The sequence below is a fragment of the Leptodactylus fuscus genome, chromosome 6 (assembly GCF_031893055.1).
Source record: "Leptodactylus fuscus isolate aLepFus1 chromosome 6, aLepFus1.hap2, whole genome shotgun sequence".
Taxonomy (NCBI): domain Eukaryota; kingdom Metazoa; phylum Chordata; class Amphibia; order Anura; family Leptodactylidae; genus Leptodactylus; species Leptodactylus fuscus.
Window position 1 is genome coordinate 19,608,767 of NC_134270.1, and position 14,298 is coordinate 19,623,064.

Consider the following 14,298-nt stretch of genomic DNA (forward strand, 5'->3'; position numbering starts at 1 on the left):
AATCAGGTGACCTCCATTTTAGACGAATAGTGGATTTCAAATCCGGGTCATATGAGAATGTGAACTTTGTGACTATGAGACAGGGATAGCTGTACAGGCAGGGATAGCTAGGGATAACCTTTATTTAGGGGGGAATGTTATTAAAAATAACTTTTTGGGGCTCTATCGGGTGTGTAATTGTGATTTTTGTGAGATAAACTTTTTCCCATAGGGATGCATTGGCCAGCGCTGATTGGCCGAATTCCGTACTCTGGCCAATCAGTGCTGGCCAATGCATTCTATTAGCTTGATGAAGCAGAGTGTGCACAAGGGTTCAAGCGCACCCTCGGCTCTGATGTAGCAGAGCCGAGGCTGCACAAGGGTTCAAGCGCACCCTCGGCTCTGATGTAGGAGAGCCGAGGGTGCACTTGAACCCTTGTGCACCCTCAGCTCTGCTACATCAGAGCCGAGGGTGCGCTTGAACCCTTGTGCACACTCTGCTTCATCAAGCTAATAGAATGCATTGGCCAGCGCTGATTGGCCAATGTATTCTATTAGCCTGATGAAGTAGAGCTGAATGTGTGTGCTAAGCACACACATTCAGCTCTACTTCATCGGGCTAATAGAATGCATTGGCCAGCGCTGATTGGCCAGAGTACGGAACTCGACCAATCAGCGCTGGCTCTGCTGGAGGAGGCGGAGTCTAAGATCGCTCCACACCAGTCTCCATTCAGGTCCGACCTTAGACTCCGCCTCCTCCGGCAGAGCCAGCGCTGATTGGCCGAATTCCGTACTCTGGCCAATCAGCACTGGCTAATGCATTGTATTGGCTTGATGAAGCAGTGCTGAATGTGTGTGCTTAGCACACACATTCAGCTCTACTTCATCGGGCTAATAGAATGCATTGGCCAATCAGCGCTGGCCAATGCATTCTATTAGCGTGAACTGAGTTTGCACAGGGGTTCTAGTGCACCCTCGGCTCTGCTACATCAGATTGCTACATCTGATGTAGCAGTGCCGAGTGTGCATCAGATGTGTAGTTGAGCAAAACTGACTCAGCACTGCTAAGTCTGCATTCGCATAGGAATGCATTGGCCAGCCTTCGGCCAATCAGCGCTGGCTCTGCCGGAGGAGGCGGAGTCTAAGGTCGGACCTGAATGGAGACTGGTGTGGAGCTATCTTAGACTCCGCCTCCTCCAGCAGAGCCAGCGCTGATTGGTCGAGTTCCGTACTCTGGCCAATCAGCACTGGCCAATGCATTTCTATGGGGAAAAGTTAGCTTGCGAAAATCGCAAACTGACAGGGATTTCCATGAAATAAAGTGACTTTTATGCCCCCAGACATGCTTCCCCTGCTGTCCCAGTGTCATTCCAGGGTGTTGGTATCATTTCCTGGGGTGTCATAGTGGACTTGGTGACCCTCCAGACACGAATTTGGGTTTCCCCCTTAACGAGTTTATGTTCCCCATAGACTATAATGGGGTTCGAAACCCATTCGAACACTCGAACAGTGAGCGGCTGTTCGAATCGAATTTCGAACCTCGAACATTTTAGTGTTCGCTCATCTCTAGTAACCAATGAATTGCTGTCGGAGAACGTATTACAGAAGTCATTGAGTGTCAACGGCCGTGTTGACCTAAGCAGAAAGAAAGGTATGATTTTATTTAATCTTGGTTAATACGTAATAAAAACAAAATAACAAAAAGAAGACTAACAATACGTGCTCTACATGTATGCTGTTTATTGTACATATAGTATGAATAACAACACTTAATTTTTGATTTTTCAGTCTACACATTTAAAAAGTCCAAAAACAAGGAAAATAAAGAAAATGTTCAGCTTACTAAAGTGACTGAACCTGACGTATCGACACCACGTATAGCATCTGTAATGACGCAGGATGAAATCGACGCCATGTCCAGCATTGTATACGGAGTCTGTAAGTAGAATAATGACTGAACTGTGTGATTCCTATTTACTCGTCAAAACGTTAATAGGCATTGTAATGATACACATTTACGTTCTTTTCACAGCAAGAAGACGTCGACCACGTAGACTATTCAACACATTATTGAGTGAGAATCGTGACCAGAACACCACATCGGCAGCTGTCGTGTCAGAGACCGTGCAGTCAGGAGTTGTGTCAGGAGCAGACAACACGGAGCAGGGTAACCAGGGACTACCGAATGCTATGCCTTTTCGGCCCAACCGCTTACCTCTGGATATTAATGTCAAGGATTCTGGAAAAAAACATGAAGAAGGGAGCAAGAGAAAACACGCAACAGTAGATGTCCCAGCTGTGCGTAATCCGGCCGTAAGACACATACCACTCTCACCAATTTGCGAAGTTGTTACAGCACCCCTCAAGAAAGCACACAATGGTAAGTCAATCTGTATAAAACCAGATAATATTATACGGGTTTGTCACAACACAGACACTGAAAACACAAGCACATACGTTACAATGCATCCTGCAGGTACAGCCACGGTACTGCCGTCCGGATCTGCTGTAGTGAGCAATGTAGCCATAAACACATCTACTCCTACCAGTAAAACCACGGGTGGACGCCGTCGCTCAGCTGAAGCGAGGACGCCACAATCCATTTTCGCTGCCTGTAAATCCAAGGTATCACAATCTGTATTTACTAAAGCGAAAAAACCAAAATTGGAACACACTGAAGAGCTGCAAGTTTTGAATGAACTAGCTCTCGTGTATAAGCATAATGTGCAGCTTTACCGTGCACATCAAGTCATCTCTGATATGATGTCCCGGTATAAGCAATTACAAACAAATCTCGGAAATCCACGCACATTCAGCACACACAATCTAGCAGAACTAAAGAAAATGAACAAGATGTATGGTGCGATCGCTGAAACTATTAGTGTTCTGAATTCACAGATAGGACCATGCTTATGACTAGACATGGTTGGTAATGGAATGAAGTGTCTGCCCAAACCACACACATCGGGTGCTGCTAATCGTAAGCATGTTAAGCGAGCTATAAACATGTTGATACGTTCTAGGAGGTCATTGGCGGCCAGGAGGCGCAGACAGAGCCGTACGCATGCCATAGAGGGGTGTATAGAAGCAGAGATGCATCAGTTACCTCTACAAACGAATTCAATTCATGAGGTCCAGGACAATCATGGTAACGAGATATCTGACACACCTCAGTCATCTACTGGTGAATGTGATGAAATGCAATCTGATACACCACCGCCACCTACTGGTGAAAGTGATGAGATGCATTCTGATACACCACTGCCATCTACTGGTGAATGTGATGAGGTGCAGTCTGATACACCACCGCCACCTACTGGTGAAAGTGATGGGGTGGGTTCAAACCGACCCTCTGTGTTTTTACAACACATTTTTCATCACCAGAGAGTGCTTGCGGGTTTTAACGGTATTGTGTACAGCGAGCATTTTCGTTTTGTCAATCTGGACCGTATACACTCTTTTGTAGAGGCAATCGATGCGATCCATACAGCCGTTCAGAATTTACTAGACAATCTGCTTAGTGACATAGAGCCTGGTGATTTTGTGCAGTTAAGACTTTCAGGGGAGGGCAGTCTAGATCCTGTTTACTCAACAAAGCAGTCCCGTGAGAGTTTCAATGCAGAGGAGTTTTTAAACGCTGTAGCGAATGCTTTACAGAGTAACGCCGAGTGTTTAGCCGATGGTTGCCTCAAACTGACGGTCACCATAATTAGAAATAGAAGAGGTGGCATCAAAAAGCGTATAAGGGCTATTTCATATAGGCAGATCATTAAGCGAAAACAGAGATGGCTGTATGATTTCAATAATCATGACACAAACCTGTGCATGGCTGCAAGCCTGATAGCGCTGCTGGAGGAAGGTGCTGTGAGTGACTGGGAAATAGTGGAACGTGCTAAACAGCTGCATGCCGAATTGGGGATTGGTGATAAGACATTAGTCAGTTTTAGCGATGTTGCGGGATTTGAACGTGTATTGAACATTACTATCAGAGTCATGTATTTCAGTCGTGGTGATTGGCGTTGTTATCAGACAGGAAAAGCCCCTTCAGATAAAACCTTATTCATTCTCCACCATGATGACCACTATTATGGCATCAAAAATATAAAAGGTTTTTTCGGTGCGAAATACTTTTGTGATAATTGCAATTCTGCGTACCATCACAAATACGCTCATTCATGTCAGTATTGGTGTAGAGCTTGCAGGAACAAGGACTGTAAAGAGGACCCGAAAGCTGATGTGCGTTGTCCTATTTGCCGTGTATATGCTCGTTCTAGAGACTGTTTGAATCGTCACATGTTATTGAGTAGAGAGGACAGAGAGTTTTGTATAGCTAAAAGATTTTGTGATCAGTGCTGTCGGTTTGTACGCCGTGAAACATTCGGTGATCATAAGTGTGAGGGGCTGCGCTGTAGTGTATGTTATGCACGTGTTCAAAAATTTGATGATCACCTCTGTTATATGCGGCGCTGCAAAGAAATGGATGAGACTGATGCTTATATTTTCTATGACTTTGAATGCATGCAGGAGAATGGCCCCCATGTTCCTAATTACGTATACGCCACAACATTGGCGGGTGACAAGTTCTGGGAGTTTGAGGGAAAAACATGTGCTAGTGAATTTGTCCAGTTTTTTACATCTGGTGCCTTTTCTGGCTTTACATTTATTGCCCACAACGGCGGTCGTTATGATTCATATTTCATAGTCAAAGAATTGATAAATGAGAAATTGTCTGTAAAATTGCTTACTCAAGGTGGCAAGCTCTTGTGTGTAACCGTTGATGGCTTGGGGATACGATTCATAGATTCTCTAAATTTTATACCCATGAAGTTGAGTAAATTACCGCAGGCCATGGGTTTTTCTGAAACAAAAGGTCATTTTCCCCACTTTTTTAATACTGAAAAGAATCAAAACTATGTGGGACCTTTACCGCCGCCAGAGGCTTACGGGGTACAGTACATGATGGATAGTGAGAAGAAAGAGTTCATGGCGTGGTATGAGACACAAAAAGATGTGAAATTTGATTTTAAATCAGAGCTGAAAGCATATTGCAAACAAGATGTTGAAGTGTTGCGTCAAGCTTGTATCCGGTATAGGGATCGTGTTATTGAAATGACAGAGAAAGAGGTTGTCAGATACTGTCCGGAACAGCGGGCGAATATTGTGGTAACTGTATATATTGATCCATTTCAGCTTACTACTTTGGCGTCTGTGTGCATGTCTATGTACAGGTTTAAATTCTTGCCGAAAAGGCGTATAGCTATCGTGCCCGCTGACAATTACAACAAGACAAAAAAGCGTTATTCAACACCTGCTATACAGTGGCTCATGTATGTAGCACGCAATGAGAATATTGAGATACAACACGCTTTGAGAGGTGGCGAAAAGAAAGTGGGGATATATTTTTTAGACGGTTATGCTAATGTTAATGGCCAGGAGACAGCATTTGAATTTCAGGGTTGTTTTTATCACGGTTGTCGTGTCTGCTATAATGATGAAGATGAAAATAGTGTCACTGCCACCACTTTTGGTCAGTTGTACTACAATACTCAGCGTAAAAGACGCTACCTCCATAGCTGTGGTTTCAAAGTACGTGAATTATGGGAACATGAGTGGAAAGAGATGGTTGAAAAAGATGCGGGTGTCCGTGCCTTTCTTGATGAGATGCAATTCCCCGAGCCTCTAGAGCCGCGTGATGCCCTTTATGGCGGTAGAACTAACGCGATTAAGTTGTATCACAAGTTGTCTGAGGGTGAGACCATTAAGTACTTTGATTTCACAAGCCTCTACCCCTTTGTCAACAAAACAAAAAGATATCCTGTAGGTCACCCCAAGATCATTTATGAGAATTTCGGGCATCTGAAAAAATACTTCGGCATTGCCAGAGTTAAGGTATACCCTCCACGCGATCTGTTCTTTCCAGTATTGCCTGTGAAGCTTAACAAAAAATTAATGTTCCCTCTGTGTTATACATGCGCTGCAAACTCTCAGACGGACCCCTGCACGCATACTGAGGAGGAACGAGCTCTCACAGGGACATGGTGCACCATAGAGTTAGAAATGGCCATTGAAAAGGGGTATAGAATAGCAGAGGTCTATGAGGTGTGGGATTTTGCTCGTTCAAGTGACAAATTATTTGCTAAATACATTAAATTACATCTCAGGGATAAACAGGAGGCCTCGGGTTACCCTAGCAGATGCACTGATGATGAAAAGAAGGCTCAATACGTAGCTGACTTTTATGAAAAAGAAGGTGTACGATTAAGACCTGATGAAATTGAAGTAAACCCAGCAAAAAGACAAATCTCCAAACTTTTTCTAAATTCGTTATGGGGGAAGTTTGGTCAAAAATCAAATTTACCAACAACTAGTTTGGTCACAGACCCTGACGAGCTCTTCAATTATGTCTTCCTCCCCTACTATGAAGTCTCAGAACTCAATTTTATAGACGATGAAACGGCCACTGTCAATTGGAAATATGCAAAAGATCACTACACGGTCAACAGAAACACAAACATCTTTATAGCTTGCTTTACTACCGCTTATGCCAGACTTGAACTGTACAAGTTACTGGACAGACTGCAGGAACGGTGTCTCTACCACGACACAGACTCTGTCATCTTCATCCATTGTGATGGTGAGTGGTGTCCGCCTTTAGGCGACTATCTGGGTGAATTGACCAGTGAAATACCCGATGACTCCTACATAACTAAGTTTGTATCTGCAGGCCCAAAAACATACGGCTACAAACTGAACACTGGTAAGACTGTCTTGAAAGTTAAGGGGATAACACTGAATGTCGCCAATAGCCAGGTTATTAATTTTGACAGTTTAAAAGATTTAGTTTTGGACTACCCCCGCAATTCAGACGCTCACACCCAGAAATCGTTATTTGTTCAACAGCCTGGCATTGTTCGTAATAAGAAATACTGGTGTATTGAGACTCGGCCTCTGAGTAAAACACAGAGATGTGTTTACACAAAACGTCATCTGTTCGATGATTTTACAACACTGCCTTTCGGGTATTAGTCTTGTTACATTACTCCACTCCATTTTTTTATGTGTTTTTACTAGATTTGTGGAACGCTCTTGTGAGACACATGAGCATTGAAATACACGGCCGTGGATCAAGAGAAGAAATAGGGCATCTACAGCGCAGTTTACGGCGGTTGCACCGCTTAGAATACAGGTTTGCCCTAGAATATAATTGGGAACATTTTGGATGCCGCCCTCATCATCATTATTATGGATCCTCGGTTACAGCACCCTTTCTCGTGCATTTTAGCGGGACCAAGTAATTCAGGGAAAAGCTATTTTGTAAAACAATTGTTACATTACGCTGACACTCATTTATCACACAAACCCGAAAATATTGTCTGGTTTTATGCATGTTGGCAAAAATTATACGATGATCTGTCTCGCACCATTCCTAACATACGTTTTATTGAAGGTCTACCGGCAACTTTTATAGACGATGAACTTTTTCCCCCTGACAAGGTAAATTTGACAATTGTTGATGATCTCATGGAGAGCGCTAGCCAGAATGGCGAGATAGAGAAGGCTTTCACCAAGTACGTACATCACAGAAATCTAAGCATTTTCTATTTAGTTCAGAACATATTTTGTCAGGGTAAAAAGAGTAGAACAATAGCTTTAAACACAAAGTACATGGTTCTCTTTAATAATCCTCGTGATAAATTACAAGTTATGACATTAGCACGGCAGATGTACCCGGGGAAAACACGCTTCTTTTTAGAAGCTTTTGAAGACGCGACACGTAACCCTTACGGTTATTTGTTAGTAGACTTAAGAGGTTCTACTCCTGAGGATATGCGATTAAGAGCGGGTTTGTTTCCACCAGATTTACCAGTTGCCTATGTTCAAAAGAAAATCAAAGGTTAATAAGACAAAAACTTAGAGATCTAGTCACATTCTATGTCCTGCGCATAGTATCGACAAGATGTCTGAGAGAATACGCCGTAACTGGCACCTCTTAAAAACTCTGGTGAAGGCACCCCCGCCGCTCAGGACATCAATTTTACGCAATGCCAGTAGAGATTTAATACTGGCCATAGGTGAAATTGCTTTAAATATTTTGAAAGGTAGAATCCCTCTAAAAGAGAGACAGAAGAATATACTCAAGAAATGGCGTAAGTCTATAAGACAGCTGGGGAATAAATATATAGACGCAAAGAAAAAGAAGCGCATAGTGAACCAGTGCGGCGGATTTATAGGACCTCTGCTGAGTTTTGCTATACCGCTAATAGCTGGTCTTATTGCTAATAAGTAATGGAACACGCAGAGAAAATGTACCTGGTTCCTAAAAGTGAACTTAACAAACTAAAACAGACTATTACATCAGCACCCACTATGCGCCAAAATACCCTGCACACTCTGGAGGAGGAGCTTAGCAACATTTTACAGCGTAGAGATCTCCCTGACGATGTGAAAATTAAGAGATACACAGAGGTGCTAGCGAGGTACTTGAATCTTGTAAAACAGGAGACGACCGAGTTATCTAGTTTGAACCTTATTGCGTCTCCTCTCACCGACCACCAGCAATTGTCAAATACACTACCTGATAAAAATGCTTCAATCCGTGAAATTGTTGACAGTGTCAGCCCGCGCTTTAAAAGGAGCGCAGAAATTATACTGAGCAAAATGGATCAGAAATCAGATGTCACAGCCGGGAATGACAAAGGTGAATTTATTTACAGAGGGGAACCGATCCCCGGATCTAATATGTTGGATCTCATTAAACACGCCACGCAGAGTCACAGCTTGGTGAAAAAGAATACGCCTCCCGGCTGGGATGTATTTTTCAGCTCGATGGCCGAATTAAATATACCCTCCAGTGTAGTGGGTAATCCGACCAGAAGGGAAAATCTGGACCTTTTAAAAATGAATTTAACTCATCCCTCAACTTCAGAACTACCTTGGTCCAGAACCCACATTTTTCCCTCATCACCCACAGCCTCGGGACTGCCCCATGCGACTTTATTACCTAAAGTGAGAACTTTTCCACTATTACAGCAGGCGTGGTTAACATTGTAATAATAATATTTCATGTGTTTGTGTTTGTTTTTGTTTTTTTTTGGTATTCTGAATAAAATTATTATATATTTTTTAAAATAAATGCTGTGTGTTTGTGGTTTTTGCTCGTACGCAGAATGTACCATAAGTTCTGCTGAAAAGCCATGCGCGGTCATGCCAATCGCTCATTGTGGTCAGGTCCTCTACATGTCAAGACATGTTTTTGCGCTACACGCTTGCGCAGAAGCACGGTCCATAGTTGTATTAGGGGAACTTTGTACGGCCATGTCACAATATGTCTTGCCGTCTTCTGGGGTGGATGTGTAGGAGCTTGACTCATGACGCCACGCAGCGGTGCTGAAGTGCATAGCTGGTTACATCAACAATAAATAGGTATATTATTTATCTTAAATAAAACTATAGACACTTTTGCAATGGGCTGAGTGATATTCCTTAAAGAAATATCATTCATGCTAGTGCAAAAGGAGAAGCATATATAAAAAGGGGGCTGACACTTTTGCGCTGAAATGAACGATATTCCTTTCTATCAAAGAAATATCGTTTATGCCAGCGCAAAAGGTGAGAAGCATATATATAAAAGGGGGGCGGACACTTTTGCGCTGAAATGAACGATATTCCTTTCTATCAAAGAAATATCATTTATGCCAGCGCAAAAGGAGAGAAGCATATATATAAAAAGGGGGGCGGGCACTTTTTGCGCTGAAATGAATGATATTCCTTTCTATCAAAGAAATATCATTTATGCCAGCGCAAAAGGAGAGCTTATATAAAAAGGGGCGTAGCATCATATTTATAAAGGGGGTTGGGGGGGGGGGGATGTGTGTGTGTGGGGGTGGGGGGGGGTGTTAATTATAAAATGGCCGTAGTGACGTCAAAAATAATCATATAAAAGGGGGCGTGGTCATATAATAAAAGGGGGCGTGGTTACATCAAAAAGGGGCGGGGCACCTATCACTTTTTAGTTTGACGAGAAGGGGGTCTGTTACACTACTTGCCTGTGTGGGATCCAATATGTGGGACGTACTACCATGGCACTGCGAGATAGGATAAAAAAGCATAGGTTTAATGTTAACAAAGGGTTTGAAAAACACAGCGTTTCTCGCCATGCCAAAATAAAACATAAATGTGATTTTTCCCAATTTACAGTAACTCCTCTGGAACAAATCTCTAATAGCATCACCAATAGGTTTGAAGCCCTTAAAAAGAAAGAAATGTTCTGGATCTATAAAATTAATACACTCTATCCTGATGGACTTAATGAGGCCCTTGAAGATATTTCGTGTTAAGTCATATCCATTTTTAAAAAAAACCATAAATGAAAGGGTTATAGTATGTTTGAACTGGAATCAAAAGATTCTAGACACATGTATATTCATGTTATGATTTATTTATTAATTTTTAATGCATATATATGTTTTTTCATCTAAATTTGCATGGTAAATATATATTGTCAAATTGTTTACGTTATAATACAAGGTATAATGCCTTCTTTTATAAATTTGATATGAATACATTTTACAGCGTCTATAAGTATACAATGGGTTTTGGTGTAAGTCCCGTTCATAACACCAAGAGAGTACATACATAAGAACATAATCTATCTTTTCCTAAAATAGTTACAATGTAACAAACCTAGACGGTAGATGTAGCATGGTACATCAGCAATCATCAACAGTTTGCACCACGCATGCGCATACCTTCGGCAGTATCCGTAATCCAGCGGATAATACCGAAGTCAATGATATCCATCAAATTCTAAGTGCGCATGCGCATAGACTTCGGGGAACTCCGTGAACTACGGAAATCCCCGATTATTCCTCCGCACGCCGTCCGGTGTCCCTGACGTTCGCATCACATACGTGGGTGCGATTGCTGATACTGGGGCCTAAAATAGCTGGATGAATTCCATTTGTCCTCTATTTTCATCTCAGGATATCGGTTAAAACCTATTTGAACACGGATATACTTATAGGTTCCACGTCACTACACAGCCGTTAGTACGCATGCGCAGGTTTCTTGCGCGCTTTTCACTGACTTAAAATATCCCTAGAATGAAAGCATGCCATTCTGCTTCTTCACGCCCGGCTACTGCTAACGCTCACAGCCCACTCAGTTAGTCATCGATTTGAGAGGTAAGGAATATCTTTCCCTTGGCTATTTAGGTATGGCTTTTCACAACTGTAATCATCAGGGCAGATTGTATACATTATAGACTCTGCCAGTCTGTACTGCCACTAGGATGATATTCATAGCCACATTGTGATTGACATTGGACATTTACCCTTTCTTGTGTTATTTTAATATGTTTTAATGCAACTATGATGCTATTTATAGCCCCATTGGATATGTATTAGACTCTTATTTCAGGTGTAATTTTAGTATTTTTAGCATTTTTACATTGAAATCAATGTTTTTATTTATTAGCTTCACCAATTTATTATCATGTATTTATATGTATATTTTTGTGATTGTTACATCCAAAAGTAAGGAGACATACTCATAGGGAACATCTGTTTTGTGTTCTGGTCTTTTTACTAATAGGGTAAGTGTGTGCAGTGGTAATACACTTGACAAAGGGGAAGCCCCGAAACGCAGCCCGCTGCGTCGTGTATTAGGAATTTTAATAAAGATCGCGTTGAATTTACGGAATTTGGAGCAAGCGCAGTTCTTTCTACATCCATCGGTCTGTTTCTGTTCGTGTTCACTTCACCTCCTGGAGGTATTGGATGTTGCTACTGCTGCTGACAAGCTCCTATGTGCAAAGACACCAATCCTCTAACGAGAACCTAATCCTGGGGGTCCGCTCGGTGAATCTTCTTAATTAATTCAGTGGAAGACTTAGACCCAGATGAATGGAGTCTCGAGCTCTGGAATCCGTGGCTGACAGTGGCGGATCCAGGCTTTGCGGGGCCCTGGGCAATTGACTGTGGCGGGGCCCTACTTACCAGGGGGTTTGGGGGGTATGGAATACCCCCCAGGGGAAGGGGTGGTCTGGGGGTCCCCCACCCAGGATTTTTTGAAAAAATTACCTCTAAAAATGCATTTTTAAGGCGTTTTTTTTTAAACTAGTTAGCTGTGTTTGACCAACAAAACTGACCTTATTTGTGTACTATTAGCTGCATTGGGAGCGCGTACGCAAGGCCAGCGGCATAGAAGCGACGTCATCTCGCTGCTGGCTTTGCATATGAAACCCCACACACCAATTGACGCAAGAAAACCAGGAAGAAAGAAGTGTTTACAGCTGCGAAGACTGGTGAGTAAGGGACTTGCGCTTCTAACCCATACCTCCCAACTTTTGAAAATTAGAAAGAGGGCCAAAATGTGCGGCGTGCACAGCGCACCACAGCAAACTTGGCTCCGCCCACTTTTATGTTGATCCATTCTCATTCATTTTTCATGTGCTTCCACACAGTATAATCCTCCTACAGTCACCCGTAAATTATATGTCCCCCCTCCATCTCTCCCCCAGTTTCATATACACCCTTCATCTGCCCCTAGTTTCATGTCCCCCCCTCCATCTCTGTCCCCACTTTCATGTCCCCCCAGTTTCATGTCACCCCGTTTCTGCCCAGTGTCATGCCGTTTTCCCCCCTTGCATCTACCCTAGTGTCATGCCGTTCTCCCCCCTTCATCTGCCCCAGTGTCATGCCGTTCTCCCCCCCTTCATCTGCCCCAGTGTCATGCCGTTCTCCCCCCTTCATCTGCCCCAGTGTCATGCCGTTCTCCCCCCCTTCATCTGCCCCAGTGTCATGCTGTTCCCCCCTTCATTTGCCCCAGTTTCATGCCGTTCCCCCGCCTTCATCTGCCCCAGTGTCATGCCTTTCTCCCCGCCTTCATCTGCCCTAGTGTCATGCTGTTCTCTCCCCCTTCATCTGCCCCAGTGTCATGCCGTTCTCCCCCCTTCATCTGCCCCAGTGTCATGCCGTTCTCCCCCCTTCATCTGCCCTAGTGTCATGCCGTTCTCCCCCCTTCATCTGCCCTAGTGTCATGCCGTTCTCTCCCCCTTCATCTGCCCTAGTGTCATGCCGTTCTCCCCCCCTTCATCTGCCCCAGTGTCATGCCGTTCTCCCCCTTCATCTGCCCCAGTGTCATGCCATTCTCCCCCCTTCATCTGCCCCAGTGTCATGCCGTTCTCCCCCCCTTCATCTTCCCCAGTGTCATGCCGTTCCCCCCCTTCATCTGCCCTAGTGTCATGCTGTTCTCCCCCCCTTCATCTGCCCCAGTGTCATGCCGTTCTCCCCCCCTTCATCTGCCCCAGTGTCATGCCGTTCTCCCCCCCTTCATCTGCCCTAGTGTCATGCCGTTCTCCCCCCCTTCATCTGCCCCAGTGTCATGCCGTTCTCCCCCCTTCATCTGCCCCAATGTCATGCCGTTCTCCCCCCCTTCATCTGCCCCAGTGTCATGCCGTTCTCCCACCCTTCATCTGCCCCAGTGTCATGCCTTTCTCCCCCCTCCCCCTTCATTTGCCCCAGTGTCATGCCGTTCTCCCCGCCTTCATCTGCCCTAGTGTCATGCCGTTCTCCCCCCCTTCATCTTCCCCAGTGTCATGCCGTTCTCCCCCCCTTCATCTGCCCGTGTCATGCCGTTCTCCCCCCCTTCATCTGCCCCAGTGTCATGCCGTTCTCCCCCCCCCTTCATCTGCCCCAGTGTCATGCCGTTCTCCCACCCTTCATCTGCCCCAGTGTCATGCCTTTCTCCCCTCTCCCCCTTCATCTGCCCCAGTTTCATGGGCCCCTCACCTTCCCTCGCTCCCCGCAGTCTCACTCGCTCACATAGTTGTAGGCGCGATGTGACGTCATCACATCGCGGCTACAAATGCTCAGCTCCTGCTTTTGTACACCTATGTATTCAGCTCATCGGTGTCCTACGGACATTGAGGAATTAGTGATTCCTTTATATCTCCCATTCCTTCTGTAACATTCCTGACTTTGGCTCAAAAAACTACAGCAAAATCTGCAACAAGAAAAGCTGCTTTTCCGCAACGTGGGCTTAGCCTTAATTTTTTACGTGTATACCTTTGCCTTCTATGTGCCAAAATTGATAGAATAGAGATTTTGACACATAGAAGGCAAAGGTATACACGTAAAAAATCTATGTCTCTGGATAAGAAGTGGGGTCTTCCTGGGTCTCCTACCATACAGTCCCTTCTCATTCAGACGCTGACACTGGATAGTACGGGGTGACACTGTTGTACCCTCGGACTGCAGGGCAGCTTGGACTTGTTTGGATGTTAGTCGAGGTTCTTTATCCACCATCCGCACAATCTTG